This window comes from Ranitomeya variabilis, chromosome 5 (genome assembly GCF_051348905.1).
Source record: "Ranitomeya variabilis isolate aRanVar5 chromosome 5, aRanVar5.hap1, whole genome shotgun sequence".
Taxonomy (NCBI): domain Eukaryota; kingdom Metazoa; phylum Chordata; class Amphibia; order Anura; family Dendrobatidae; genus Ranitomeya; species Ranitomeya variabilis.
Genome location: NC_135236.1, coordinates 38219157 through 38243579, shown reverse-complemented (window position 1 = coordinate 38243579; position 24423 = coordinate 38219157). Strand labels below are relative to the sequence as shown.

Sequence of the window (24423 nt, the reverse complement as noted above, 5' to 3'; positions counted from 1 at the left end):
TATGAAATGGGACAAGTATTCATATTCCAAAATTTGAGTCTCAAAATTGAAACTAAGCAGTTTGAAAACTAAAAGAAACATTACTAGATGTTTCCCAGGACATTAATGGTATCATTCACTGATCTCTGGAAACTCTGATCAGAACTGTTGGTTGCTAAAAATGCTCTACACCAAATTTTTTCAGCAATCAAATGTCAAATAACGTAAATAAACTCGTTACTAAAACACATCGGAGAACCATCAGTGATGGCATACGTTTTTTATGATCGCATACGTTTTTTATGATCGCATAGTTAAGACGATGGAATTAAAGTTCACATTCTGTATGAAATCATGTTCACAGTGCAGTGTTTTACCTTTAAAAAATTGGATTTTGCTTGTGAAAGTTTAATGAAAACAAAATATAGAAAAAGGTGGGATTAAGAAAAAAATCAAGAAGATTAATTCCCTGGCAGTGTGCAGTTTCCAACCACAATTGGGACCATGAGAAACATCTGGTGAACAACATCCCTGTAGTCCTCAATGTACAAACCAATTATCTCCTTCTACTTGTTAATCTGAGTTCACACCTTTCTCTTTCAGTGAGTCAGCCAAGATATTTTGCCCATGACAGAGTTTGTCAATAGAGATTCAGGTGAACTAAGTCCCAAAATTTCTCCAGGGCTCTCCCTCTGCATGCACTTTGCAAAAACATGAATAGCTAATCTTTGAGTTGGCTGTGATGGCCGAGTGGTTAAGGCGTTGGACTTGAAATCCAATGGGGTTTCCCCGCACAGGTTCAAATCCTGTTCACAGCGTAGTGTTTTAACATGACAAAAACATTAGAATTTGTCAAAAACAGTAAAGCTATATTTATGTTGGTAAAATGGGCCAAATGATATGAAATGGGACAAGTATTCATATTCGAAAATTTGAGTCTCAAAATTGAAACTAAGCAGTATGAAAAATAAAAGAAACATTACTAGATGTTTCCCAGGACATTAATGGTATCATTCACTGATCTCTGGAAACTTTGATCAGAACTGTATTGGTTGCTAAAAATGCTCTACACCAAATTTTTTCAGCAATCAAATGTCAAATAACGTAAATAAACTCGTTACTAAAACACATCGGAGAACCAACAGTGATGGCATACATTTTTTATAATCGCATAGTTAAGACGATGGACTTAAAGTTCACATTCTGTATGAAATCATGTTCACAGTGCAGTGTTTTACCTTTAAAAAATTGGATTTTGCTTGTGAAAGTTTAATGAAAACAAAATATAGAAAAAGGTGGGATTAAGAAAAAAATCAAGAAGATTAATTCCCTGGCAGTGTGCAGTTTCCAACCACAAATGGGACCATGAGAAACATCTGGTGAACAACATCCCAGTAGTCCTCAATATACAAACCAATTATCTCCTTCTACTTGTTAATCTGAGTTCACACCTTTCTCTTTCAGTGAGTCAGCCAAGATATTTTGCCCATGACAGAGTTCATCATTAGAGATTCAGGTGAACTAAGTCCCAAAATTTCTCCAAGGCTCTCCCTCTGCATGCACTTTGCAAAAACATGAATAGCTAATCTTTGAGTTGGCTGTGATGGCCGAGTGGTTAAGGCGTTGGACTCGAAATCCAATGGGGTTTCCCCGCACAGGTTCAAATCCTGTTCACATCCTGTTCAGTGTTTTAACATGACAAAAACATTAGAATTTGTCAAAAACAGTAAAGCTATATTTATGTTGGTAAAATGGGCCAAATGATATGAAATGGGACAAGTATTCATATTCCAAAATTTGAGTCTCAAAATTGAAACTAAGCAGTTTGAAAACTAAAAGAAACATTACTAGATGTTTCCCAGGACATTAATGGTATGATTCACTGATCTCTGGAAACTCTGATCAGAACTGTATTGGTTGCTAAAAATGCTCTACACCAAATTTTTTCAGCAATCAAATGTCAAATAACGTAAATAAACTCGTTACTAAAACACATCGGAGAACCATCAGTGATGGCATACGTTTTTTATGATCGCATACGTTTTTTATGATCGCATAGTTAAGACGATGGAATTAAAGTTCACATTCTGTATGAAATCATGTTCACAGTGCAGTGTTTTACCTTTAAAAAATTGGATTTTGCTTGTGAAAGTTTAATGAAAACAAAATATAGAAAAAGGTGGGATTAAGAAAAAAATCAAGAAGATTAATTCCCTGGCAGTGTGCAGTTTCCAACCACAATTGGGACCATGAGAAACATCTGGTGAACAACATCCCTGTAGTCCTCAATGTACAAACCAATTATCTCCTTCTACTTGTTAATCTGAGTTCACACCTTTCTCTTTCAGTGAGTCAGCCAAGATATTTTGCCCATGACAGAGTTTGTCAATAGAGATTCAGGTGAGCTAAGTCCCAAAATTTCTCCAGGGCTCTCCCTCTGCATGCACTTTGGAAAAACATGAATAGCTAATCTTTGAGTTGGCTGTGATGGCCGAGTGGTTAAGGCGTTGGACTCGAAATCCAATGGGGTTTCCCCGCACAGGTTCAAATCCTGTTCACATCCTGTTCAGTGTTTTAACATGACAAAAACATTAGAATTTGTCAAAAACAGTAAAGCTATATTTATGTTGGTAAAATGGGCCAAATGATATGAAATGGGACAAGTATTCATATTCCAAAATTTGAGTCTCAAAATTGAAACTAAGCAGTTTGAAAACTAAAAGAAACATTACTAGATGTTTCCCAGGACATTAATGGTATGATTCACTGATCTCTGGAAACTCTGATCAGAACTGTATTGGTTGCTAAAAATGCTCTACACCAAATTTTTTCAGCAATCAAATGTCAAATAACGTAAATAAACTCGTTACTAAAACACATCGGAGAACCATCAGTGATGGCATACGTTTTTTATGATCGCATACGTTTTTTATGATCGCATAGTTAAGACGATGGAATTAAAGTTCACATTCTGTATGAAATCATGTTCACAGTGCAGTGTTTTACCTTTAAAAAATTGGATTTTGCTTGTGAAAGTTTAATGAAAACAAAATATAGAAAAAGGTGGGATTAAGAAAAAAATCAAGAAGATTAATTCCCTGGCAGTGTGCAGTTTCCAACCACAATTGGGACCATGAGAAACATCTGGTGAACAACATCCCTGTAGTCCTCAATGTACAAACCAATTATCTCCTTCTACTTGTTAATCTGAGTTCACACCTTTCTCTTTCAGTGAGTCAGCCAAGATATTTTGCCCATGACAGAGTTTGTCAATAGAGATTCAGGTGAGCTAAGTCCCAAAATTTCTCCAGGGCTCTCCCTCTGCATGCACTTTGGAAAAACATGAATAGCTAATCTTTGAGTTGGCTGTGATGGCCGAGCGGTTAAGGTGTTGGACTTGAAATCCAATGGGGTTTCCCCGCACAGGTTCAAATCCTGTTCACAGCGTAGTGTTTTAACATGACAAAAACATTAGAATTTGTAAAAAACAGTAAAGCTATATTTATGTTGGTAAAATGGGCCAAATGATATGAAATGGGACAAGTATTCATATTCCAAAATTTGAGTCTCAAAATTGAACCTAAGCAGTATGAAAAATAAAAGAAACATTACTAGATGTTTCCCAGGACATTAATGGTATCATTCACTGATCTCTGGAAACTTTGATCAGAACTGTATTGGTTGCTAAAAATGCTCTACACCAAATTTTTTCAGCAATCAAATGTCAAATAACGTAAATAAACTCGTTACTAAAACTCATCGGAGAACCAACAGTGATGGCATACATTTTTTATAATCGCATAGTTACGACGATGGACTTAAAGTTCACATTCTGTATGAAATCATGTTCACAGTGCAGTGTTTTACCTTTAAAAAGTTGGATTTTGCTTGTGAAAGTTTAATGAAAACAAAATATAGAAAAAGGTGGGATTAAGAAAAAAATCAAGAAGATTAATTCCCTGGCAGTGTGCAGTTTCCAACCACAAATGGGACCATGAGAAACATCTGGTGAACAACATCCCAGTAGTCCTCAATATACAAACCAATTATCTCCTTCTACTTGTTAATCTGAGTTCACACCTTTCTCTTTCAGTGAGTCAGCCAAGATATTTTGCCCATGACAGAGTTCATCAATAAAGATTCAGGTGAACTAAGTCCCAAAATTTCTCCAAGACTCTCCCTCTGCATGCACTTTGCAAAAACATGAATAGCTAATCTTTGAGTTGGCTGTGATGGCCGAGTGGTTAAGGCGTTGGACTTGAAATCCAATGGGGTTTCCCCGCACAGGTTCAAATCCTGTTCACAGCGTAGTGTTTTAACATGACAAAAACATTAGAATTTGTCAAAAACAGTAAAGCTATATTTATGTTGGTAAAATGGGCCAAATGATATGAAATGGGACAAGTATTCATATTCCAAAATTTGAGTCTCAAAATTGAAACTAAGCAGTTTGAAAACTAAAAGAAACATTACTAGATGTTTCCCAGGACATTAATGGTATGATTCACTGATCTCTGGAAACTCTGATCAGAACTGTATTGGTTGCTAAAAATGCTCTACACCAAATTTTTTCAGCAATCAAATGTCAAATAACGTAAATAAACTCGTTACTAAAACACATCGGAGAACCATCAGTGATGGCATACGTTTTTTATGATCGCATACGTTTTTTATGATCGCATAGTTAAGACGATGGAATTAAAGTTCACATTCTGTATGAAATCATGTTCACAGTGCAGTGTTATACCTTTAAAAAATTGGATTTTGCTTGTGAAAGTTTAATGAAAACAAAATATAGAAAAAGGTGGGATTAAGAAAAAAATCAAGAAGATTAATTCCCTGGCAGTGTGCAGTTTCCAACCACAATTGGGACCATGAGAAACATCTGGTGAACAACATCCCTGTAGTCCTCAATGTACAAACCAATTATCTCCTTCTACTTGTTAATCTGAGTTCACACCTTTCTCTTTCAGTGAGTCAGCCAAGATATTTTGCCCATGACAGAGTTTGTCAATAGAGATTCAGGTGAACTAAGTCCCAAAATTTCTCCAGGGCTCTCCCTCTGCATGCACTTTGCAAAAACATGAATAGCTAATCTTTGAGTTGGCTGTGATGGCCGAGTGGTTAAGGCGTTGGACTTGAAATCCAATGGGGTTTCCCCGCACAGGTTCAAATCCTGTTCACAGCGTAGTGTTTTAACATGACAAAAACATTAGAATTTGTCAAAAACAGTAAAGCTATATTTATGTTGGTAAAATGGGCCAAATGATATGAAATGGGACAAGTATTCATATTCGAAAATTTGAGTCTCAAAATTGAAACTAAGCAGTATGAAAAATAAAAGAAACATTACTAGATGTTTCCCAGGACATTAATGGTATCATTCACTGATCTCTGGAAACTTTGATCAGAACTGTATTGGTTGCTAAAAATGCTCTACACCAAATTTTTTCAGCAATCAAATGTCAAATAACGTAAATAAACTCGTTACTAAAACACATCGGAGAACCAACAGTGATGGCATACATTTTTTATAATCGCATAGTTAAGACGATGGACTTAAAGTTCACATTCTGTATGAAATCATGTTCACAGTGCAGTGTTTTACCTTTAAAAAATTGGATTTTGCTTGTGAAAGTTTAATGAAAACAAAATATAGAAAAAGGTGGGATTAAGAAAAAAATCAAGAAGATTAATTCCCTGGCAGTGTGCAGTTTCCAACCACAAATGGGACCATGAGAAACATCTGGTGAACAACATCCCAGTAGTCCTCAATATACAAACCAATTATCTCCTTCTACTTGTTAATCTGAGTTCACACCTTTCTCTTTCAGTGAGTCAGCCAAGATATTTTGCCCATGACAGAGTTTGTCAATAGAGATTCAGGTGAACTAAGTCCCAAAATTTCTCCAAGGCTCTCCCTCTGCATGCACTTTGCAAAAACATGAATAGCTAATCTTTGAGTTGGCTGTGATGGCCGAGTGGTTAAGGCGTTGGACTCGAAATCCAATGGTGTTTCCCCGCACAGGTTCAAATCCTGTTCACAGCGTAGTGTTTTAACATGACAAAAACATTAGAATTTGTCAAAAACAGTAAAGCTATATTTATGTTGGTAAAATGGGCCAAATGATATGAAATGGGACAAGTATTCATATTCCAAAATTTGAGTCTCAAAATTGAAACTAAGCAGTTTGAAAACTAAAAGAAACATTACTAGATGTTTCCCAGGACATTAATGGTATGATTCACTGATCTCTGGAAACTCTGATCAGAACTGTATTGGTTGCTAAAAATGCTCTACACCAAATTTTTTCAGCAATCAAATGTCAAATAACGTAAATAAACTCGTTACTAAAACACATCGGAGAACCATCAGTGATGGCATACGTTTTTTATGATCGCATACGTTTTTTATGATCGCATAGTTAAGACGATGGAATTAAAGTTCACATTCTGTATGAAATCATGTTCACAGTGCAGTGTTTTACCTTTAAAAAATTGGATTTTGCTTGTGAAAGTTTAATGAAAACAAAATATAGAAAAAGGTGGGATTAAGAAAAAAATCAAGAAGATTAATTCCCTGGCAGTGTGCAGTTTCCAACCACAATTGGGACCATGAGAAACATCTGGTGAACAACATCCCTGTAGTCCTCAATGTACAAACCAATTATCTCCTTCTACTTGTTAATCTGAGTTCACACCTTTCTCTTTCAGTGAGTCAGCCAAGATATTTTGCCCATGACAGAGTTTGTCAATAGAGATTCAGGTGAGCTAAGTCCCAAAATTTCTCCAGGGCTCTCCCTCTGCATGCACTTTGGAAAAACATGAATAGCTAATCTTTGAGTTGGCTGTGATGGCCGAGTGGTTAAGGCGTTGGACTCGAAATCCAATGGGGTTTCCCCGCACAGGTTCAAATCCTGTTCACATCCTGTTCAGTGTTTTAACATGACAAAAACATTAGAATTTGTCAAAAACAGTAAAGCTATATTTATGTTGGTAAAATGGGCCAAATGATATGAAATGGGACAAGTATTCATATTCCAAAATTTGAGTCTCAAAATTGAACCTAAGCAGTATGAAAAATAAAAGAAACATTACTAGATGTTTCCCAGGACATTAATGGTATCATTCACTGATCTCTGGAAACTTTGATCAGAACTGTATTGGTTGCTAAAAATGCTCTACACCAAATTTTTTCAGCAATCAAATGTCAAATAACGTAAATAAACTCGTTACTAAAACTCATCGGAGAACCAACAGTGATGGCATACATTTTTTATAATCGCATAGTTACGACGATGGACTTAAAGTTCACATTCTGTATGAAATCATGTTCACAGTGCAGTGTTTTACCTTTAAAAAGTTGGATTTTGCTTGTGAAAGTTTAATGAAAACAAAATATAGAAAAAGGTGGGATTAAGAAAAAAATCAAGAAGATTAATTCCCTGGCAGTGTGCAGTTTCCAACCACAAATGGGACCATGAGAAACATCTGGTGAACAACATCCCAGTAGTCCTCAATATACAAACCAATTATCTCCTTCTACTTGTTAATCTGAGTTCACACCTTTCTCTTTCAGTGAGTCAGCCAAGATATTTTGCCCATGACAGAGTTCATCAATAAAGATTCAGGTGAACTAAGTCCCAAAATTTCTCCAAGACTCTCCCTCTGCATGCACTTTGCAAAAACATGAATAGCTAATTTTTGAGTTGGCTGTGATGGCCGAGTGGTTAAGGCGTTGGACTCGAAATCCAATGGGGTTTCCCCGCACAGGTTCAAATCCTGTTCACATCCTGTTCAGTGTTTTAACATGACAAAAACATTAGAATTTGTCAAAAACAGTAAAGCTATATTTATGTTGGTAAAATGGGCCAAATGATATGAAATGGGACAAGTATTCATATTCCAAAATTTGAGTCTCAAAATTGAAACTAAGCAGTTTGAAAACTAAAAGAAACATTACTAGATGTTTCCCAGGACATTAATGGTATCATTCACTGATCTCTGGAAACTCTGATCAGAACTGTTGGTTGCTAAAAATGCTCTACACCAAATTTTTTCAGCAATCAAATGTCAAATAACGTAAATAAACTCGTTACTAAAACACATCGGAGAACCATCAGTGATGGCATACGTTTTTTATGATCGCATACGTTTTTTATGATCGCATAGTTAAGACGATGGAATTAAAGTTCACATTCTGTATGAAATCATGTTCACAGTGCAGTGTTTTACCTTTAAAAAATTGGATTTTGCTTGTGAAAGTTTAATGAAAACAAAATATAGAAAAAGGTGGGATTAAGAAAAAAATCAAGAAGATTAATTCCCTGGCAGTGTGCAGTTTCCAACCACAATTGGGACCATGAGAAACATCTGGTGAACAACATCCCTGTAGTCCTCAATGTACAAACCAATTATCTCCTTCTACTTGTTAATCTGAGTTCACACCTTTCTCTTTCAGTGAGTCAGCCAAGATATTTTGCCCATGACAGAGTTTGTCAATAGAGATTCAGGTGAACTAAGTCCCAAAATTTCTCCAAGGCTCTCCCTCTGCATGCACTTTGCAAAAACATGAATAGCTAATCTTTGAGTTGGCTGTGATGGCCGAGTGGTTAAGGCGTTGGACTCGAAATCCAATGGGGTTTCCCCGCACAGGTTCAAATCCTGTTCACAGCGTAGTGTTTTAACATGACAAAAACATTAGAATTTGTCAAAAACAGTAAAGCTATATTTATGTTGGTAAAATGGGCCAAATGATATGAAATGGGACAAGTATTCATATTCCAAAATTTGAGTCTCAAAATTGAAACTAAGCAGTTTGAAAACTAAAAGAAACATTACTAGATGTTTCCCAGGACATTAATGGTATGATTCACTGATCTCTGGAAACTCTGATCAGAACTGTATTGGTTGCTAAAAATGCTCTACACCAAATTTTTTCAGCAATCAAATGTCAAATAACGTAAATAAACTCGTTACTAAAACACATCGGAGAACCATCAGTGATGGCATACGTTTTTTATGATCGCATACGTTTTTTATGATCGCATAGTTAAGACGATGGAATTAAAGTTCACATTCTGTATGAAATCATGTTCACAGTGCAGTGTTTTACCTTTAAAAAATTGGATTTTGCTTGTGAAAGTTTAATGAAAACAAAATATAGAAAAAGGTGGGATTAAGAAAAAAATCAAGAAGATTAATTCCCTGGCAGTGTGCAGTTTCCAACCACAATTGGGACCATGAGAAACATCTGGTGAACAACATCCCTGTAGTCCTCAATGTACAAACCAATTATCTCCTTCTACTTGTTAATCTGAGTTCACACCTTTCTCTTTCAGTGAGTCAGCCAAGATATTTTGCCCATGACAGAGTTTGTCAATAGAGATTCAGGTGAGCTAAGTCCCAAAATTTCTCCAGGGCTCTCCCTCTGCATGCACTTTGGAAAAACATGAATAGCTAATCTTTGAGTTGGCTGTGATGGCCGAGCGGTTATGGCGTTGGACTTGAAATCCAATGGGGTTTCCCCGCACAGGTTCAAATCCTGTTCACAGCGTAGTGTTTTAACATGACAAAAACATTAGAATTTGTAAAAAACAGTAAAGCTATATTTATGTTGGTAAAATGGGCCAAATGATATGAAATGGGACAAGTATTCATATTCCAAAATTTGAGTCTCAAAATTGAACCTAAGCAGTATGAAAAATAAAAGAAACATTACTAGATGTTTCCCAGGACATTAATGGTATCATTCACTGATCTCTGGAAACTTTGATCAGAACTGTATTGGTTGCTAAAAATGCTCTACACCAAATTTTTTCAGCAATCAAATGTCAAATAACGTAAATAAACTCGTTACTAAAACTCATCGGAGAACCAACAGTGATGGCATACATTTTTTATAATCGCATAGTTACGACGATGGACTTAAAGTTCACATTCTGTATGAAATCATGTTCACAGTGCAGTGTTTGACCTTTAAAAAGTTGGATTTTGCTTGTGAAAGTTTAATGAAAACAAAATATAGAAAAAGGTGGGATTAAGAAAAAAATCAAGAAGATTAATTCCCTGGCAGTGTGCAGTTTCCAACCACAAATGGGACCATGAGAAACATCTGGTGAACAACATCCCAGTAGTCCTCAATATACAAACCAATTATCTCCTTCTACTTGTTAATCTGAGTTCACACCTTTCTCTTTCAGTGAGTCAGCCAAGATATTTTGCCCATGACAGAGTTCATCAATAAAGATTCAGGTGAACTAAGTCCCAAAATTTCTCCAAGACTCTCCCTCTGCATGCACTTTGCAAAAACATGAATAGCTAATCTTTGAGTTGGCTGTGATGGCCGAGTGGTTAAGGCGTTGGACTTGAAATCCAATGGGGTTTCCCCGCACAGGTTCAAATCCTGTTCACAGCGTAGTGTTTTAACATGACAAAAACATTAGAATTTGTCAAAAACAGTAAAGCTATATTTATGTTGGTAAAATGGGCCAAATGATATGAAATGGGACAAGTATTCATATTCCAAAATTTGAGTCTCAAAATTGAAACTAAGCAGTTTGAAAACTAAAAGAAACATTACTAGATGTTTCCCAGGACATTAATGGTATCATTCACTGATCTCTGGAAACTCTGATCAGAACTGTTGGTTGCTAAAAATGCTCTACACCAAATTTTTTCAGCAATCAAATGTCAAATAACGTAAATAAACTCGTTACTAAAACACATCGGAGAACCATCAGTGATGGCATACGTTTTTTATGATCGCATACGTTTTTTATGATCGCATAGTTAAGACGATGGAATTAAAGTTCACATTCTGTATGAAATCATGTTCACAGTGCAGTGTTTTACCTTTAAAAAATTGGATTTTGCTTGTGAAAGTTTAATGAAAACAAAATATAGAAAAAGGTGGGATTAAGAAAAAAATCAAGAAGATTAATTCCCTGGCAGTGTGCAGTTTCCAACCACAATTGGGACCATGAGAAACATCTGGTGAACAACATCCCTGTAGTCCTCAATGTACAAACCAATTATCTCCTTCTACTTGTTAATCTGAGTTCACACCTTTCTCTTTCAGTGAGTCAGCCAAGATATTTTGCCCATGACAGAGTTTGTCAATAGAGATTCAGGTGAACTAAGTCCCAAAATTTCTCCAAGGCTCTCCCTCTGCATGCACTTTGCAAAAACATGAATAGCTAATCTTTGAGTTGGCTGTGATGGCCGAGTGGTTAAGGCGTTGGACTCGAAATCCAATGGGGTTTCCCCGCACAGGTTCAAATCCTGTTCACAGCGTAGTGTTTTAACATGACAAAAACATTAGAATTTGTCAAAAACAGTAAAGCTATATTTATGTTGGTAAAATGGGCCAAATGATATGAAATGGGACAAGTATTCATATTCCAAAATTTGAGTCTCAAAATTGAAACTAAGCAGTTTGAAAACTAAAAGAAACATTACTAGATGTTTCCCAGGACATTAATGGTATGATTCACTGATCTCTGGAAACTCTGATCAGAACTGTATTGGTTGCTAAAAATGCTCTACACCAAATTTTTTCAGCAATCAAATGTCAAATAACGTAAATAAACTCGTTACTAAAACACATCGGAGAACCATCAGTGATGGCATACGTTTTTTATGATCGCATACGTTTTTTATGATCGCATAGTTAAGACGATGGAATTAAAGTTCACATTCTGTATGAAATCATGTTCACAGTGCAGTGTTTTACCTTTAAAAAATTGGATTTTGCTTGTGAAAGTTTAATGAAAACAAAATATAGAAAAAGGTGGGATTAAGAAAAAAATCAAGAAGATTAATTCCCTGGCAGTGTGCAGTTTCCAACCACAATTGGGACCATGAGAAACATCTGGTGAACAACATCCCTGTAGTCCTCAATGTACAAACCAATTATCTCCTTCTACTTGTTAATCTGAGTTCACACCTTTCTCTTTCAGTGAGTCAGCCAAGATATTTTGCCCATGACAGAGTTTGTCAATAGAGATTCAGGTGAACTAAGTCCCAAAATTTCTCCAGGGCTCTCCCTCTGCATGCACTTTGGAAAAACATGAATAGCTAATCTTTGAGTTGGCTGTGATGGCCGAGCGGTTAAGGCGTTGGACTTGAAATCCAATGGGGTTTCCCCGCACAGGTTCAAATCCTGTTCACAGCGTAGTGTTTTAACATGACAAAAACATTAGAATTTGTAAAAAACAGTAAAGCTATATTTATGTTGGTAAAATGGGCCAAATGATATGAAATGGGACAAGTATTCATATTCCAAAATTTGAGTCTCAAAATTGAACCTAAGCAGTATGAAAAATAAAAGAAACATTACTAGATGTTTCCCAGGACATTAATGGTATCATTCACTGATCTCTGGAAACTTTGATCAGAACTGTATTGGTTGCTAAAAATGCTCTACACCAAATTTTTTCAGCAATCAAATGTCAAATAACGTAAATAAACTCGTTACTAAAACTCATCGGAGAACCAACAGTGATGGCATACATTTTTTATAATCGCATAGTTACGACGATGGACTTAAAGTTCACATTCTGTATGAAATCATGTTCACAGTGCAGTGTTTTACCTTTAAAAAGTTGGATTTTGCTTGTGAAAGTTTAATGAAAACAAAATATAGAAAAAGGTGGGATTAAGAAAAAAATCAAGAAGATTAATTCCCTGGCAGTGTGCAGTTTCCAACCACAAATGGGACCATGAGAAACATCTGGTGAACAACATCCCAGTAGTCCTCAATATGCAAACCAATTATCTCCTTCTACTTGTTAATCTGAGTTCACACCTTTCTCTTTCAGTGAGTCAGCCAAGATATTTTGCCCATGACAGAGTTCATCAATAAAGATTCAGGTGAACTAAGTCCCAAAATTTCTCCAAGACTCTCCCTCTGCATGCACTTTGCAAAAACATGAATAGCTAATCTTTGAGTTGGCTGTGATGGCCGAGTGGTTAAGGCGTTGGACTTGAAATCCAATGGGGTTTCCCCGCACAGGTTCAAATCCTGTTCACAGCGTAGTGTTTTAACATGACAAAAACATTAGAATTTGTCAAAAACAGTAAAGCTATATTTATGTTGGTAAAATGGGCCAAATGATATGAAATGGGACAAGTATTCATATTCCAAAATTTGAGTCTCAAAATTGAAACTAAGCAGTTTGAAAACTAAAAGAAACATTACTAGATGTTTCCCAGGACATTAATGGTATGATTCACTGATCTCTGGAAACTCTGATCAGAACTGTATTGGTTGCTAAAAATGCTCTACACCAAATTTTTTCAGCAATCAAATGTCAAATAACGTAAATAAACTCGTTACTAAAACACATCGGAGAACCATCAGTGATGGCATACGTTTTTTATGATCGCATACGTTTTTTATGATCGCATAGTTAAGACGATGGAATTAAAGTTCACATTCTGTATGAAATCATGTTCACAGTGCAGTGTTATACCTTTAAAAAATTGGATTTTGCTTGTGAAAGTTTAATGAAAACAAAATATAGAAAAAGGTGGGATTAAGAAAAAAATCAAGAAGATTAATTCCCTGGCAGTGTGCAGTTTCCAACCACAATTGGGACCATGAGAAACATCTGGTGAACAACATCCCTGTAGTCCTCAATGTACAAACCAATTATCTCCTTCTACTTGTTAATCTGAGTTCACACCTTTCTCTTTCAGTGAGTCAGCCAAGATATTTTGCCCATGACAGAGTTTGTCAATAGAGATTCAGGTGAACTAAGTCCCAAAATTTCTCCAGGGCTCTCCCTCTGCATGCACTTTGCAAAAACATGAATAGCTAATCTTTGAGTTGGCTGTGATGGCCGAGTGGTTAAGGCGTTGGACTTGAAATCCAATGGGGTTTCCCCGCACAGGTTCAAATCCTGTTCACAGCGTAGTGAAAAACAAAAACATTAGACATTTGACATTAGAATTTGTCAAAAACAGTAAAGCTATATTTATGTTGGTAAAATGGGCCAAATGATATGAAATGGGACAAGTATTCATATTCGAAAATTTGAGTCTCAAAATTGAAACTAAGCAGTATGAAAAATAAAAGAAACATTACTAGATGTTTCCCAGGACATTAATGGTATCATTCACTGATCTCTGGAAACTTTGATCAGAACTGTATTGGTTGCTAAAAATGCTCTACACCAAATTTTTTCAGCAATCAAATGTCAAATAACGTAAATAAACTCGTTACTAAAACACATCGGAGAACCAACAGTGATGGCATACATTTTTTATAATCGCATAGTTAAGACGATGGACTTAAAGTTCACATTCTGTATGAAATCATGTTCACAGTGCAGTGTTTTACCTTTAAAAAATTGGATTTTGCTTGTGAAAGTTTAATGAAAACAAAATATAGAAAAAGGTGGGATTAAGAAAAAAATCAAGAAGATTAATTCCCTGGCAGTGTGCAGTTTCCAACCACAAATGGGACCATGAGAAACATCTGGTGAACAACATCCCAGTAGTCCTCAATATACAAACCAATTATCTCCTTCTACTTGTTAATCTGAGTTCACACCTTTCTCTTTCAGTGAGTCAGCCAAGATATTTTGCCCATGACAGAGTTCATCATTAGAGATTCAGGTGAACTAAGTCCCAAAATTTCTCCAAGGCTCTCCCTCTGCATGCACTTTGCAAATACATGAATAGCTAATCTTTGAGTTGGCTGTGATGGCCGAGTGGTTAAGGCGTTGGACTCGAAATCCAATGGGGTTTCCCCGCGCAGGTTCAAATCCTGTTCACAGCGTAGTGTTTTAACATGACAAAAACATTAGAATTTGTCAAAAACAGTAAAGCTATATTTATGTTGGTAAAATGGGCCAAATGATATGAAATGGGACAAGTATTCATATTCCAAAATTTGAGTCTCAAAATTGAAACTAAGCAGTTTGAAAACTAATAGAAACATTACTAGATGTTTCCCAGGACATTAATGGTATCATTCACTGATCTCTGGAAACTCTGATCAGAACTGTTGGTTGCTAAAAATGCTCTACACCAAATTTTTTCAGCAATCAAATGTCAAATAACGTAAATAAACTCGTTACTAAAACACATCGGAGAACCATCAGTGATGGCATACGTTTTTTATGATCGCATACGTTTTTTATGATCGCATAGTTAAGACGATGGAATTAAAGTTCACATTCTGTATGAAATCATGTTCACAGTGCAGTGTTTTACCTTTAAAAAATTGGATTTTGCTTGTGAAAGTTTAATGAAAACAAAATATAGAAAAAGGTGGGATTAAGAAAAAAATCAAGAAGATTAATTCCCTGGCAGTGTGCAGTTTCCAACCACAATTGGGACCATGAGAAACATCTGGTGAACAACATCCCTGTAGTCCTCAATGTACAAACCAATTATCTCCTTCTACTTGTTAATCTGAGTTCACACCTTTCTCTTTCAGTGAGTCAGCCAAGATATTTTGCCCATGACAGAGTTTGTCAATAGAGATTCAGGTGAACTAAGTCCCAAAATTTCTCCAAGGCTCTCCCTCTGCATGCACTTTGCAAAAACATGAATAGCTAATCTTTGAGTTGGCTGTGATGGCCGAGTGGTTAAGGCGTTGGACTCGAAATCCAATGGGGTTTCCCCGCACAGGTTCAAATCCTGTTCACAGCGTAGTGTTTTAACATGACAAAAACATTAGAATTTGTCAAAAACAGTAAAGCTATATTTATGTTGGTAAAATGGGCCAAATGATATGAAATGGGACAAGTATTCATATTCCAAAATTTGAGTCTCAAAATTGAAACTAAGCAGTTTGAAAACTAAAAGAAACATTACTAGATGTTTCCCAGGACATTAATGGTATGATTCACTGATCTCTGGAAACTCTGATCAGAACTGTATTGGTTGCTAAAAATGCTCTACACCAAATTTTTTCAGCAATCAAATGTCAAATAACGTAAATAAACTCGTTACTAAAACACATCGGAGAACCATCAGTGATGGCATACGTTTTTTATGATCGCATACGTTTTTTATGATCGCATAGTTAAGACGATGGAATTAAAGTTCACATTCTGTATGAAATCATGTTCACAGTGCAGTGTTTTACCTTTAAAAAATTGGATTTTGCTTGTGAAAGTTTAATGAAAACAAAATATAGAAAAAGGTGGGATTAAGAAAAAAATCAAGAAGATTAATTCCCTGGCAGTGTGCAGTTTCCAACCACAATTGGGACCATGAGAAACATCTGGTGAACAACATCCCTGTAGTCCTCAATGTACAAACCAATTATCTCCTTCTACTTGTTAATCTGAGTTCACACCTTTCTCTTTCAGTGAGTCAGCCAAGATATTTTGCCCATGACAGAGTTTGTCAATAGAGATTCAGGTGAACTAAGTCCCAAAATTTCTCCAGGGCTCTCCCTCTGCATGCACTTTGGAAAAACATGAATAGCTAATCTTTGAGTTGGCTGTGATGGCCGAGCGGTTAAGGCGTTGGACTTGAAATCCAATGGGGTTTCCCCGCACAGGTTCAAATCCTGTTCACAGCGTAGTGTTTTAACATGACAAAAACATTAGAATTTGTAAAAAACAGTAAAGCTATATTTATGTTGGTAAAATGGGCCAAATGATATGAAATGGGACAAGTATTCATATTCCAAAATTTGAGTCTCAAAATTGAACCTAAGCAGTATGAAAAATAAAAGAAACATTACTAGATGTTTCCCAGGACATTAATGGTATCATTCACTGATCTCTGGAAACTTTGATCAGAACTGTATTGGTTGCTAAAAATGCTCTACACCAAATTTTTTCAGCAATCAAATGTCAAATAACGTAAATAAACTCGTTACTAAAACTCATCGGAGAACCAACAGTGATGGCATACATTTTTTATAATCGCATAGTTACGACGATGGACTTAAAGTTCACATTCTGTATGAAATCATGTTCACAGTGCAGTGTTTTACCTTTAAAAAGTTGGATTTTGCTTGTGAAAGTTTAATGAAAACAAAATATAGAAAAAGGTGGGATTAAGAAAAAAATCAAGAAGATTAATTCCCTGGCAGTGTGCAGTTTCCAACCACAAATGGGACCATGAGAAACATCTGGTGAACAACATCCCAGTAGTCCTCAATATGCAAACCAATTATCTCCTTCTACTTGTTAATCTGAGTTCACACCTTTCTCTTTCAGTGAGTCAGCCAAGATATTTTGCCCATGACAGAGTTCATCAATAAAGATTCAGGTGAACTAAGTCCCAAAATTTCTCCAAGACTCTCCCTCTGCATGCACTTTGCAAAAACATGAATAGCTAATCTTTGAGTTGGCTGTGATGGCCGAGTGGTTAAGGCGTTGGACTTGAAATCCAATGGGGTTTCCCCGCACAGGTTCAAATCCTGTTTACAGTGTAGTGTTTTAACATGACAAAAACATTAGAATTTGTCAAAAACAGTAAAGCTATATTTATGTTGGTAAAATGGGCCAAATGATATGAAATGGGACAAGTATTCATATTCCAAAATTTGAGTCTCAAAATTGAAACTAAGCAGTATGAAAAATAAAAGAAACATTACTAGATGTTTCCTAGGACATTAATGGTATCATTCACTGATCTCTGGAAACTTTGATCAGAACTGTATTGGTTGCTAAAAATGCTCTACACCAAATTTTTTCAGCAATCAAATGTCAAATAACGTAAATAAACTCGTTACTAAAACACATCGGAGAACCATCAGTGATGGCATACGTTTTTTATGATCGCATACGTTTTTTATGATCGCATAGTTAAGACGATGGAATTAAAGTTCACATTCTGTATGAAATCATGTTCACAGTGCAGTGTTATACCTTTAAAAAATTGGATTTTGCTTGTGAAAGTTTAATGAAAACAAAATATAGAAAAAGGTGGGATTAAGAAAAAAATCAAGAAGATTAATTCCCTGGCAGTGTGCAGTTTCCAACCACAATTGGGACCATGAGAAACATCTGGTGAACAACATCCCAGTAGTCCTCAATATACAAACCAATTATCTCCTTCTACTTGTTAATCTGAGTTCACACCTTTCTCTTTCAGTGAGTCAGCCAAGATATTTTGCCCATGACAGAGTTCATCAATAAAGATTCAGGTGAACTAAGTCCCAAAATTTCTCCAAGACTCTCCCTCTGCATGCACTTTGCAAAAACATGAATAGCTAATCTTTGAGTTGGCTGTGATGGCCGAGTGGTTAAGGCGTTGGACTTGAAATCCAATGGGGTTTCCCCGCACAGGTTCAAATCCTGTTCACAGCGTAGTGTTTTAACATGACAAAAACATTAGAATTTGTCAAAAACAGTAAAGCTATATTTATGTTGGTAAAATGGGCCAAATGATATGAAATGGGACAAGTATTCATATTCGAAAATTTGAGTCTCAAAATTGAAACTAAGCAGTATGAAAAATAAAAGAAACATTACTAGATGTTTCCCAGGACATTAATGGTATCATTCACTGATCTCTGGAAACTTTGATCAGAACTGTATTGGTTGCTAAAAATGCTCTACACCAAATTTTTTCAGCAATCAAATGTCAAATAACGTAAATAAACTCGTTACTAAAACACATCGGAGAACCAACAGTGATGGCATACATTTTTTATAATCGCATAGTTAAGACGATGGACTTAAAGTTCACATTCTGTATGAAATCATGTTCACAGTGCAGTGTTTTACCTTTAAAAAATTGGATTTTGCTTGTGAAAGTTTAATGAAAACAAAATATAGAAAAAGGTGGGATTAAGAAAAAAATCAAGAAGATTAATTCCCTGGCAGTGTGCAGTTTCCAACCACAAATGGGACCATGAGAAACATCTGGTGAACAACATCCCAGTAGTCCTCAATATACAAACCAATTATCTCATTCTACTTGTTAATCTGAGTTCACACCTTTCTCTTTCAGTGAGTCAGCCAAGATATTTTGCCCATGACAGAGTTCATCAATAAAGATTCAGGTGAACTAAGTCCCAAAATTTCTCCAAGACTCTCCCTCTGCATGCACTTTGCAAAAACATGAATAGCTAATCTTTGAGTTGGCTGTGATGGCCGAGTGGTTAAGGCGTTGGACTTGAAATCCAATGGGGTTTCCCCGCACAGGTTCAAATCCTGTTCACAGTGTAGTGTTTTAACATGACAAAAACATTAGAATTTGTCAAAAACAGTAAAGCTATATTTATGTTGGTAAAATGGGCCAAATGATATGAAATGGGACAAGTATTCATATTCCAAAATTTGAGTCTCAAAATTGAAACTAAGCAGTATGAAAAATAAAAGAAACATTACTAGATGTTTCCTAGGACATTAATGGTATCATTCACTGATCTCTGGAAATTTTGATCAGAACTGTATTGGTTGCTAAAAATGCTCTACACCAAATTTTTTCAGCAATCAAATGTCAAATAACGTAAATAAACTCGTTACTAAAACACATCGGAGAACCATCAGTGATGGCATACGTTTTTTATGATCGCATACGTTTTTTATGATCGCATAGTTAAGACGATGGAATTAAAGTTCACATTCTGTATGAAATCATGTTCACAGTGCAGTGTTATACCTTTAAAAAATTGGATTTTGCTTGTGAAAGTTTAATGAAAACAAAATATAGAAAAAGGTGGGATTAAGAAAAAAATCAAGAAGATTAATTCCCTGGCAGTGTGCAGTTTCCAACCACAATTGGGACCATGAGAAACATCTGGTGAACAACATCCCTGTAGTCCTCAATGTACAAACCAATTATCTCCTTCTACTTGTTAATCTGAGTTCACACCTTTCTCTTTCAGTGAGTCAGCCAAGATATTTTGCCCATGACAGAGTTTGTCAATAGAGATTCAGGTGAACTAAGTCCCAAAATTTCTCCAGGGCTCTCCCTCTGCATGCACTTTGCAAAAACATGAATAGCTAATCTTTGAGTTGGCTGTGATGGCCGAGTGGTTAAGGCGTTGGACTTGAAATCCAATGGGGTTTCCCCGCACAGGTTCAAATCCTGTTCACAGCGTAGTGTTTTAACATGACAAAAACATTAGAATTTGTCAAAAACAGTAAAGCTATATTTATGTTGGTAAAATGGGCCAAATGATATGAAATGGGACAAGTATTCATATTCCAAAATTTGAGTCTCAAAATTGAACCTAAGCAGTATGAAAAATAAAAGAAACATTACTAGATGTTTCCCAGGACATTAATGGTATCATTCACTGATCTCTGGAAACTTTGATCAGAACTGTATTGGTTGCTAAAAATGCTCTACACCAAATTTTTTCAGCAATCAAATGTCAAATAACGTAAATAAACTCGTTACTAAAACTCATCGGAGAACCAACAGTGATGGCATACATTTTTTATAATCGCATAGTTACGACGATGGACTTAAAGTTCACATTCTGTATGAAATCATGTTCACAGTGCAGTGTTTTACCTTTAAAAAGTTGGATTTTGCTTGTGAAAGTTTAATGAAAACAAAATATAGAAAAAGGTGGGATTAAGAAAAAAATCAAGAAGATTAATTCCCTGGCAGTGTGCAGTTTCCAACCACAAATGGGACCATGAGAAACATCTGGTGAACAACATCCCAGTAGTCCTCAATATACAAACCAATTATCTCCTTCTACTTGTTAATCTGAGTTCACACCTTTCTCTTTCAGTGAGTCAGCCAAGATATTTTGCCCATGACAGAGTTCATCAATAAAGATTCAGGTGAACTAAGTCCCAAAATTTCTCCAAGACTCTCCCTCTGCATGCACTTTGCAAAAACATGAATAGCTAATCTTTGAGTTGGCTGTGATGGCCGAGTGGTTAAGGCGTTGGACTCGAAATCCAATGGGGTTTCCCCGCACAGGTTCAAATCCTGTTCACAGCGTAGTGTTTTAACATGACAAAAACATTAGAATTTGTCAAAAACAGTAAAGCTATATTTATGTTGGTAAAATGGGCCAAATGATATGAAATGGGACAAGTATTCATATTCCAAAATTTGAGTCTCAAAATTGAAACTAAGCAGTTTGAAAACTAAAAGAAACATTACTAGATGTTTCCCAGGACATTAATGGTATGATTCACTGATCTCTGGAAACTCTGATCAGAACTGTATTGGTTGCTAAAAATGCTCTACACCAAATTTTTTCAGCAATCAAATGTCAAATAACGTAAATAAACTCGTTACTAAAACACATCGGAGAACCATCAGTGATGGCATACGTTTTTTATGATCGCATACGTTTTTTATGATCGCATAGTTAAGACGATGGAATTAAAGTTCACATTCTGTATGAAATCATGTTCACAGTGCAGTGTTTTACCTTTAAAAAATTGGATTTTGCTTGTGAAAGTTTAATGAAAACAAAATATAGAAAAAGGTGGGATTAAGAAAAAAATCAAGAAGATTAATTCCCTGGCAGTGTGCAGTTTCCAACCACAATTGGGACCATGAGAAACATCTGGTGAACAACATCCCTGTAGTCCTCAATGTACAAACCAATTATCTCCTTCTACTTGTTAATCTGAGTTCACACCTTTCTCTTTCAGTGAGTCAGCCAAGATATTTTGCCCATGACAGAGTTTGTCAATAGAGATTCAGGTGAACTAAGTCCCAAAATTTCTCCAAGGCTCTCCCTCTGCATGCACTTTGCAAAAACATGAATAGCTAATCTTTGAGTTGGCTGTGATGGCCGAGTGGTTAAGGCGTTGGACTCGAAATCCAATGGGGTTTCCCCGCACAGGTTCAAATCCTGTTCACAGCGTAGTGTTTTAACATGACAAAAACATTAGAATTTGTCAAAAACAGTAAAGCTATATTTATGTTGGTAAAATGGGCCAAATGATATGAAATGGGACAAGTATTCATATTCCAAAATTTGAGTCTCAAAATTGAAACTAAGCAGTTTGAAAACTAAAAGAAACATTACTAGATGTTTCCCAGGACATTAATGGTATGATTCACTGATCTCTGGAAACTCTGATCAGAACTGTATTGGTTGCTAAAAATGCTCTACACCAAATTTTTTCAGCAATCAAATGTCAAATAACGTAAATAAACTCGTTACTAAAACACATCGGAGAACCATCAGTGATGGCATACGTTTTTTATGATCGCATACGTTTTTTATGATCGCATAGTTAAGACGATGGAATTAAAGTTCACATTCTGTATGAAATCATGTTCACAGTGCAGTGTTTTACCTTTAAAAAATTGGATTTTGCTTGTGAAAGTTTAATGAAAACAAAATATAGAAAAAGGTGGGATTAAGAAAAAAATCAAGAAGATTAATTCCCTGGCAGTGTGCAGTTTCCAACCACAATTGGGACCATGAGAAACATCTGGTGAACAACATCCCTGTAGTCCTCAATGTACAAACCAATTATCTCCTTCTACTTGTTAATCTGAGTTCACACCTTTCTCTTTCAGTGAGTCAGCCAAGATATTTTGCCCATGACAGAGTTTGTCAATAGAGATTCAGGTGAACTAAGTCCCAAAATTTCTCCAGGGCTCTCCCTCTGCATGCACTTTGGAAAAACATGAATAGCTAATCTTTGAGTTGGCTGTGATGGCCGAGCGGTTAAGGCGTTGGACATCCAATGGGGTTTCCCCGCACAGGTTCAAATCCTGTTCACAGCGTAGTGTTTTAACATGACAAAAACATTAGAATTTGTCAAAAACAGTAAAGCTATATTTATGTTGGTAAAATGGGCCAAATGATATGAAATGGGACAAGTATTCATATTCCAAAATTTGAGTCTCAAAATTGAACCTAAGCAGTATGAAAAATAAAAGAAACATTACTAGATGTTTCCCAGGACATTAATGGTATCATTCACTGATCTCTGGAAACTTTGAGCAGAACTGTATTGGTTGCTAAAAATGCTCTACACCAAATTTTTTCAGCAATCAAATGTCAAATAACGTAAATAAACTCGTTACTAAAACACATCGGAGAACCAACAGTGATGGCATACATTTTTTATAATCGCATAGTTACGACGATGGACTTAAAGTTCACATTCTGTATGAAATCATGTTCACAGTGCAGTGTTTTACCTTTAAAAAGTTGGATTTTGCTTGTGAAAGTTTAATGAAAACAAAATATAGAAAAAGGTGGGATTAAGAAAAAAATCAAGAAGATTAATTCCCTGGCAGTGTGCAGTTTCCAACCACAAATGGGACCATGAGAAACATCTGGTGAACAACATCCCAGTAGTCCTCAATATACAAACCAATTATCTCCTTCTACTTGTTAATCTGAGTTCACACCTTTCTCTTTCAGTGAGTCAGCCAAGATATTTTGCCCATGACAGAGTTTGTCAATAGAGATTCAGGTGAACTAAGTCCCAAAATTTCTCCAAGGCTCTCCCTCTGCATGCACTTTGCAAAAACATGAATAGCTAATCTTTGAGTTGGCTGTGATGGCCGAGTGGTTAAGGCGTTGGACTCGAAATCCACTGGGGTTTCCCCACACAGGTTCAAATCCTGTTCACATCCTGTTCAGTGTTTTAACATGACAAAAACATTAGAATTTGTCAAAAACAGTAAAGCTATATTTATGTTGGTAAAATGGGCCAAATGATATGAAATGGGACAAGTATTCATATTCCAAAATTTGAGTCTCAAAATTGAAACTAAGCAGTTTGAAAACTAAAAGAAACATTACTAGATGTTTCCCAGGACATTAATGGTATGATTCACTGATCTCTGGAAACTCTGATCAGAACTGTATTGGTTGCTAAAAATGCTCTACACCAAATTTTTTCAGCAATCAAATGTCAAATAACGTAAATAAACTCGTTACTAAAACACATCGGAGAACCATCAGTGATGGCATACGTTTTTTATGATCGCATACGTTTTTTATGATCGCATAGTTAAGACGATGGAATTAAAGTTCACATTCTGTATGAAATCATGTTCACAGTGCAGTGTTTTACCTTTAAAAAATTGGATTTTGCTTGTGAAAGTTTAATGAAAACAAAATATAGAAAAAGGTGGGATTAAGAAAAAAATCAAGAAGATTAATTCCCTGGCAGTGTGCAGTTTCCAACCACAATTGGGACCATGAGAAACATCTGGTGAACAACATCCCTGTAGTCCTCAATGTACAAACCAATTATCTCCTTCTACTTGTTAATCTGAGTTCACACCTTTCTCTTTCAGTGAGTCAGCCAAGATATTTTGCCCATGACAGAGTTTGTCAATAGAGATTCAGGTGAACTAAGTCCCAAAATTTCTCCAAGGCTCTCCCTCTGCATGCACTTTGCAAAAACATGAATAGCTAATCTTTGAGTTGGCTGTGATGGCCGAGTGGTTAAGGCGTTGGACTCGAAATCCAATGGGGTTTCCCCGCACAGGTTCAAATCCTGTTCACAGCGTAGTGTTTTAACATGACAAAAACATTAGAATTTGTCAAAAACAGTAAAGCTATATTTA

The 24423-nt window shown here is 36.0% G+C and overlaps 27 non-coding genes across 27 annotated transcripts; all 27 read left to right on the top strand.

Annotated features, from left to right (window-relative positions):
• Positions 1–715: 715 nt before the first annotated feature.
• Positions 716–797, top strand: TRNAS-UGA (transfer RNA serine (anticodon UGA)). The gene has a single exon. It is a non-coding gene; the product is annotated as a tRNA-Ser (tRNA).
• Positions 798–1576: 779 nt separating this feature from the next.
• TRNAS-CGA (transfer RNA serine (anticodon CGA)) lies at positions 1577–1658 on the top strand. Its single transcript has one exon. It is a non-coding gene; the product is annotated as a tRNA-Ser (tRNA).
• Positions 1659–2460: 802 nt separating this feature from the next.
• Positions 2461–2542, top strand: TRNAS-CGA (transfer RNA serine (anticodon CGA)). The gene has a single exon. It is a non-coding gene; the product is annotated as a tRNA-Ser (tRNA).
• An 802-nt stretch (positions 2543–3344) lies between these two features.
• On the top strand, positions 3345–3426 carry TRNAS-UGA (transfer RNA serine (anticodon UGA)). The gene has a single exon. It is a non-coding gene; the product is annotated as a tRNA-Ser (tRNA).
• Positions 3427–4205: 779 nt separating this feature from the next.
• TRNAS-UGA (transfer RNA serine (anticodon UGA)) lies at positions 4206–4287 on the top strand. The gene has a single exon. It is a non-coding gene; the product is annotated as a tRNA-Ser (tRNA).
• Positions 4288–5085: 798 nt separating this feature from the next.
• Positions 5086–5167, top strand: TRNAS-UGA (transfer RNA serine (anticodon UGA)). Its single transcript has one exon. It is a non-coding gene; the product is annotated as a tRNA-Ser (tRNA).
• Positions 5168–5946: 779 nt separating this feature from the next.
• On the top strand, positions 5947–6028 carry TRNAS-CGA (transfer RNA serine (anticodon CGA)). Its single transcript has one exon. It is a non-coding gene; the product is annotated as a tRNA-Ser (tRNA).
• Positions 6029–6826: 798 nt separating this feature from the next.
• On the top strand, positions 6827–6908 carry TRNAS-CGA (transfer RNA serine (anticodon CGA)). The gene has a single exon. It is a non-coding gene; the product is annotated as a tRNA-Ser (tRNA).
• A 783-nt stretch (positions 6909–7691) lies between these two features.
• TRNAS-CGA (transfer RNA serine (anticodon CGA)) lies at positions 7692–7773 on the top strand. The gene has a single exon. It is a non-coding gene; the product is annotated as a tRNA-Ser (tRNA).
• Positions 7774–8573: 800 nt separating this feature from the next.
• On the top strand, positions 8574–8655 carry TRNAS-CGA (transfer RNA serine (anticodon CGA)). The gene has a single exon. It is a non-coding gene; the product is annotated as a tRNA-Ser (tRNA).
• A 798-nt stretch (positions 8656–9453) lies between these two features.
• TRNAS-UGA (transfer RNA serine (anticodon UGA)) lies at positions 9454–9535 on the top strand. Its single transcript has one exon. It is a non-coding gene; the product is annotated as a tRNA-Ser (tRNA).
• Positions 9536–10314: 779 nt separating this feature from the next.
• TRNAS-UGA (transfer RNA serine (anticodon UGA)) lies at positions 10315–10396 on the top strand. Its single transcript has one exon. It is a non-coding gene; the product is annotated as a tRNA-Ser (tRNA).
• Positions 10397–11192: 796 nt separating this feature from the next.
• TRNAS-CGA (transfer RNA serine (anticodon CGA)) lies at positions 11193–11274 on the top strand. The gene has a single exon. It is a non-coding gene; the product is annotated as a tRNA-Ser (tRNA).
• A 798-nt stretch (positions 11275–12072) lies between these two features.
• TRNAS-UGA (transfer RNA serine (anticodon UGA)) lies at positions 12073–12154 on the top strand. The gene has a single exon. It is a non-coding gene; the product is annotated as a tRNA-Ser (tRNA).
• Positions 12155–12933: 779 nt separating this feature from the next.
• Positions 12934–13015, top strand: TRNAS-UGA (transfer RNA serine (anticodon UGA)). The gene has a single exon. It is a non-coding gene; the product is annotated as a tRNA-Ser (tRNA).
• A 798-nt stretch (positions 13016–13813) lies between these two features.
• TRNAS-UGA (transfer RNA serine (anticodon UGA)) lies at positions 13814–13895 on the top strand. The gene has a single exon. It is a non-coding gene; the product is annotated as a tRNA-Ser (tRNA).
• Positions 13896–14682: 787 nt separating this feature from the next.
• TRNAS-CGA (transfer RNA serine (anticodon CGA)) lies at positions 14683–14764 on the top strand. The gene has a single exon. It is a non-coding gene; the product is annotated as a tRNA-Ser (tRNA).
• Positions 14765–15560: 796 nt separating this feature from the next.
• TRNAS-CGA (transfer RNA serine (anticodon CGA)) lies at positions 15561–15642 on the top strand. The gene has a single exon. It is a non-coding gene; the product is annotated as a tRNA-Ser (tRNA).
• A 798-nt stretch (positions 15643–16440) lies between these two features.
• On the top strand, positions 16441–16522 carry TRNAS-UGA (transfer RNA serine (anticodon UGA)). Its single transcript has one exon. It is a non-coding gene; the product is annotated as a tRNA-Ser (tRNA).
• A 779-nt stretch (positions 16523–17301) lies between these two features.
• TRNAS-UGA (transfer RNA serine (anticodon UGA)) lies at positions 17302–17383 on the top strand. Its single transcript has one exon. It is a non-coding gene; the product is annotated as a tRNA-Ser (tRNA).
• Positions 17384–18181: 798 nt separating this feature from the next.
• Positions 18182–18263, top strand: TRNAS-UGA (transfer RNA serine (anticodon UGA)). The gene has a single exon. It is a non-coding gene; the product is annotated as a tRNA-Ser (tRNA).
• Positions 18264–19042: 779 nt separating this feature from the next.
• TRNAS-UGA (transfer RNA serine (anticodon UGA)) lies at positions 19043–19124 on the top strand. Its single transcript has one exon. It is a non-coding gene; the product is annotated as a tRNA-Ser (tRNA).
• Positions 19125–19922: 798 nt separating this feature from the next.
• TRNAS-UGA (transfer RNA serine (anticodon UGA)) lies at positions 19923–20004 on the top strand. Its single transcript has one exon. It is a non-coding gene; the product is annotated as a tRNA-Ser (tRNA).
• A 779-nt stretch (positions 20005–20783) lies between these two features.
• Positions 20784–20865, top strand: TRNAS-CGA (transfer RNA serine (anticodon CGA)). The gene has a single exon. It is a non-coding gene; the product is annotated as a tRNA-Ser (tRNA).
• Positions 20866–21663: 798 nt separating this feature from the next.
• On the top strand, positions 21664–21745 carry TRNAS-CGA (transfer RNA serine (anticodon CGA)). Its single transcript has one exon. It is a non-coding gene; the product is annotated as a tRNA-Ser (tRNA).
• Positions 21746–23399: 1654 nt separating this feature from the next.
• On the top strand, positions 23400–23481 carry TRNAS-CGA (transfer RNA serine (anticodon CGA)). Its single transcript has one exon. It is a non-coding gene; the product is annotated as a tRNA-Ser (tRNA).
• Positions 23482–24283: 802 nt separating this feature from the next.
• Positions 24284–24365, top strand: TRNAS-CGA (transfer RNA serine (anticodon CGA)). The gene has a single exon. It is a non-coding gene; the product is annotated as a tRNA-Ser (tRNA).
• Positions 24366–24423: the final 58 nt, after the last annotated feature.